The sequence below is a fragment of the Telopea speciosissima genome, chromosome 2 (assembly GCF_018873765.1).
Source record: "Telopea speciosissima isolate NSW1024214 ecotype Mountain lineage chromosome 2, Tspe_v1, whole genome shotgun sequence".
Classification (NCBI taxonomy): domain Eukaryota; kingdom Viridiplantae; phylum Streptophyta; class Magnoliopsida; order Proteales; family Proteaceae; genus Telopea; species Telopea speciosissima.
In genome coordinates this window covers 66,568,048-66,573,452 of record NC_057917.1, presented here as the reverse complement: position 1 = coordinate 66,573,452, position 5,405 = coordinate 66,568,048, and positions in this window count along the sequence as shown.

Below are 5,405 nucleotides of genomic sequence, written 5' to 3'. Positions count from 1 at the left end.
ACACAGAAACATATATAAGGAAGTGATTAAGTGAAAGCGACAGGCAGAGAAGGTAACTATACAAGGGAGGGAAGATCGCGGGAGATAGTTGAAGATCTTCAAAAGGCCATCGCCTTTCGGGCTCCGCCTCTCCCGGCAGAGTCGCTCTCTCTCTCTCTGCGCGCTCTTCTGCGGACTCGGTACGGAGCTCCTGAGCTCTTTTAGGCATACGGAAAAAATAGTTAAAATTACTAAGTACTCCTCCTATCTGACTATCCTCAGCCAAAAAACCAAAAATATGTTAATGGGAAAACAGGATGTACACTATCATAATGTGATAATATTTTTTACCAAAAATAATGGAATTTAATACACTTAACATTTTAGGAGAAATGTTTCTTACCTGAGAAATGTTTTCTACAAGGGAGTGTAGCCTACACCAAGACACGGAGGGGGTGAAATGACCACCCCCACCCTCATGAAAAGCGAAAATGACCACCCACTAGTGGCCCCATGCACATGTAGGGCCCACACTCCTCATAAGATACAACTTTCCATTATTTTTATTATTGTTGGATCCCCTTTTTCACATCTGACTCCCTTTATCGCATCTGAGCCGTTTAATTCATCTCTCTCTCTCTCTCTCTCTCTCTATGTCCCCCATCTTTAATGTTGCAACACTGCCCTCCTGCCCCTACCGAGCTCAGTCGCCAATCTAAAGGAGATCCATAACTTCCACATCCTAAATCGTTATCCTCTCCTCTTACAGCACGGTGTTGTAATGCATCGTGCGGTAACACAGAGGCCATGTGGCACAACGGGCCCTATATGGTGCACATGGCCTCTGCGTTACAGCACCGTGCTGTAATAGGAGAAGATAAAAATTGCCCAAATCCCTGACGTTGCAACCCTGCCCTCATGCCTTCCTACCCACTGCCATCTCCCTCCCCTAGGGAGCTCAATTGTCAATCTAAAGAAGATCCATAACTCTCTTGGCGACGACACTTCTCTCATGTCGCTCCTCCTTGCTTATACCCATAGAACTGACTGTTCTCACCAAGAAGAAAATGATGGTACAACCGTAATATAATGTCGAAGTCGGTTCATAAGATGGAGAAGAAGAAGAGAAGAAATCGTAGGGATTGAGAAGATGCAGAGAATAGTACAATATCCCCCCCCCCCCCCAAAAAAAAGAAAGAGATGATGCAGATAAACACACTAGCCATAGAAGTGTTGATACATTGTTGAGTTGTAGACGAAGGTAGTATTTGCTAGGGGAAGGGGAGAGAAAGAGAGAAAAAATTTGTTGCTACACTTGTAGCAGGAATATTGTTCCTGCTACAAGGCTGGCAGCCAAGGAAATGAATAATTCATTTTCTCTATGGATTCATAAATACCCTCCTAGGTTTTGGTAGTTTCTAAAATAGCCTTTAAGATGTCATTTCCTTAGCTACCAGCCCTGTAGCAAGAATGAGTGTAGCAGCAAAATTTCATCTGAGAAAGAGAGGATGTTGCTTCAATTACCTGAGAGCTAAGAAAGATCGAGGAGAGAGACAGAATGCTAGCATGTACAATACCATTATACAACGCTAGCATTTAGATCCTTACTTTAAAGCAATAAATATGAATATCATTTCTTTTATAATCAAAATGAATGTTCTTTTCATATTATAATCACGTCCACTGCCTAGCTATTGACTTAGGTACCTAAAAGGGCGTATCCACTGCACGAGACTCCTACTATTGTCTTAGGTACCTAATAATTCTAATTACAGAACAGAACACATTGCCTTTTCCTTGGCACAATTACTTAATTGAATGGATTGGTCATTGAGGCTTTCATTTCTAGTTCATACTGTCCAACTTTTGAAATCTCTTGCCAAGGAAGGAGAAATAAAAGTGTTGTTATATTAAGAGAATAATTCGGATTCCATAATATAGGACTTCTGTGTTCAGGGAAATTTTTAAACAAAAAACTATCCATGATAATAGCATTTATGATTAGTTAAACCATTTAAATCATATATCTGATGTCTCAATGGTTAAATGTTAAAAATAAAATTGCTCCACCCCATGAAAGGCGGAAATGACTACATGCCATTGGCCCTTGTGTGCACGCAGGGGCCACAGTCCCTACATGAAACAATTTCCCATTATTTTATTTATTATTGAATCTCCCTTTTCGCACCTCATTCTTCATTGCCATCCCTCTCTCTCTCTCTCTCTCTCTCCACTATGTTCTCTGTAGAACGTTGCAACCCTGCCCTCCTGCCCACCGCCATCTTCCTCCCCTGGCGAGCTCAACTGCCAATCAAAAGGAGATCCATAACTCCCTTGGTGGTGACACTTCTCTCATGTCACTCCTCCTCGCTTATACCCGTAGAACCGACTATCCACCAAGAAGAAAATGATGGTACAACTGTAATGTTGAAGCCAATTCATAACATGGAGAAGATGCAGAGAATAGTATCCTCCCCCTCTCCCACCCCCCCCAAAAAAAAAAAAAAAACAAAAAAAAAAACAGAGATGATGCAGACAACAATGCAGAGAATAGTATACCCCCCTCCTGCCCACCGCCTTGTTTTTTTTAGATTAAAATGGTCACAATTTAGACTTCAATCTTTGAATGTAATATATCATTCATACAAGCGAATAATTTTAAGCCAAAATTTGAAAATGATGACATGTGCATATGTAGATACTAGTATCTATAAGAACTGAAAATTCCACAAAGAAGAATTCAACCTACTAAGAGTAGTCTCACCTTCATACAAGGTTTTAAAACTAAAATCAACAAGTATGATTGGTCTTCATTGATTCTGATCATATGGGAATAGGCCGGCAGTTAAACGGAATCGGGCCAAATCATAGAAAATGAAAACAAGAAGAAGAGGCATATATTTCCACAAATCTTTGGGTTTTGGAGATTTTGAATGAACATTCTTGTAGATCTAGCCACGTGAGGAATGATTCATCGATTGTCTAAGGAGGTCATGAGACCAATTTCATTAGCAGTTGTCTTCACTAAATTAAGTGATTGTATGGTTGTGAATGTGAGCAATTCCTAATTATTGTTAGGGGGAGGGTTTCCTACATGGGCATTGTAAGATGGACTCGACACCCTACACCAATGAAGTTCTTGAGAATGATTTCCTTCACAAGGGGTAAACATGATCAAAATATGAAAGAATGTCAATGTGGGCCCCATTGATTGAGAATGGTATATTAGAATCTTCATAGGTGCGGCACATGCTTCTTTTTCCCTATTATCAATATTACTACCATACAATACCAAATTCCTAATTTCCATATGACAACCAAACAACTCTATTGTCACAAATCACCCATTTCCACATGTTTTTTTGGAAATAAAAACGAGGTGGAATCTATTTAATTTACCAATTTGTCCTTTTAAATTTGATGTTTTACAATGACCATGTGATTTTATTTTTTTTTAATATCAAGGCAACTGTTTTTTCCTTGCTTTTCGGGTGCTTTGGGGGTGTGGGACTATATTGAAACTTAAAATCACTTTTTATTAGAAATTTGAATAATTCTGGTGCTTTCATATGAAAATTTTGATGTCTTATAGACAAGTTTTCAAAAAAAATTGTTTATTTGTTGAGGGCTCTGTTGTAGAGTCATCTACCCCTTCTCTCATTTTAAGGTAGGGCTCTGTCAATTCAGTATTGGATCCTAACTCCTGGCCATAACATAGGACTAGACCATTTAAATAAAAATGCTCTCTATCAGTCTTGTTGTAATATTTTTGTTTTTTTATAAAAGTGTAATCACACAAATCACACACTAATCCCAAAAGGTTAATCAATTTTTAGGACTGTAGAATGGTGGATTTACACAACACACACCACACTCACACACCCAATGTGGGACTAAACCCACACACCCCTTCTTTTTTTTATGAAAGTGTAATCACTCAAACCACACACCAATCCCAAAAGATTAACCGACTTTTAAGTCCGTGGAATGACGGATATACACAACACACACCACACTCATGTCTTGTTGTAATATTGTATATTATATGAGAAGGATTACAATGGTAGGTACACACATACAAGGGCTAGAATCAAAACCTTTGCTATGTTCCCCACAAACGCACCCAAAAAACATCTTTTTAGGTGGAAAGGAAGATATATATAAGATGGTGAGTATCATTTAGTTCTATTTCCATATCTTCACAGTAAACTTCTCTTAATTGTACAGTGTCCATTGAATGGCATTATCTGGCATAACCAAATTTTGAGATTGTAGGACCCAAGCTAGCCCAAAATCCTGTATTCCAATCTAAAATCTAAACAATATGTAGTAACATGATTAGGCTTTTGAAAGCTTGTCGAGTTTTAAACAAATTCTTTTAAGTAGGTTGGTATGGTTTGACTTTTAAATCCCAACACTTTATATTGTCAATAAAGAAGGTTTCAACTTTGCCTGGTATGGTTACTTTCCTTAGAAAATCCCCATTTATCACTTCCAAGAAACCAACTCTAAGTAAATAATTTTTTTTGGTTGCTAACCCCACACTAGGGTATATAAGTACCATTAGGGCCAAACAGGGACCCACAAGGAGTCCACGAGAAGTCAGCAAGGGGCTGTTGCGCCACACTTATTACTGCACTAATGTACTATTATTACTACTACTATCACGAAAGGTGTGGGATAGGGGGTCTAACTCTTGATCTTCCCTAGACTTTCGGTAGACCCAATTGTCTAGTTGCCTACTGGAAAATTATCACCTCCAGTTTGCTGACCGGCCCAGTTCCCCAGTTCCTCTAATAGGGGGATGGTGGACCCCATCCGGGCAGGGTGTTTGGGCATGGGTAGAGAGGTCATTTCAGCCCCCCTTTGTTAGAGGAACTGGGGAACTGGGCCAGTCAGCAAACTGGAGGTGATAAAGATCCGTTGCTTACTACTGAGCTAGAAACCCATCCCAAGCTTTATAAGCATTCTAAGATATAAATAGGTAGTCAGAATTTTGGATTTCATTGGAATTCATTTATTCATATATTTATTTAGATAGTTTAGTTGGATATTGGATACAAATTTGGTTACCTTTTGATAATCATATATGGATCAAGTATCAATTTTGAGAGTAACTACTTTTGTATTATAATTTAATGGTAAATTGTTATTGTCACAACAATCTGTTATTTTTCTAAATGTCACAAATCATTTATTTTGCCACGTAAACAAATAATATGTCCATTCTAGGGCAACCGTTGGATAGAGAGGACATGGGTTGGATAAGTCATGCGTCAAATTTCAGAGTCTAATTCAATCTAATAACTCTTTTTGTATTGGCACATATCCCGTGTATGTCTATGCACGTGTACTAGTATTCTAGACATTACTATACACTCTCCCAACTTTGAGTAGAAATAGACGCTTTTGATTTTGAAAAAAAA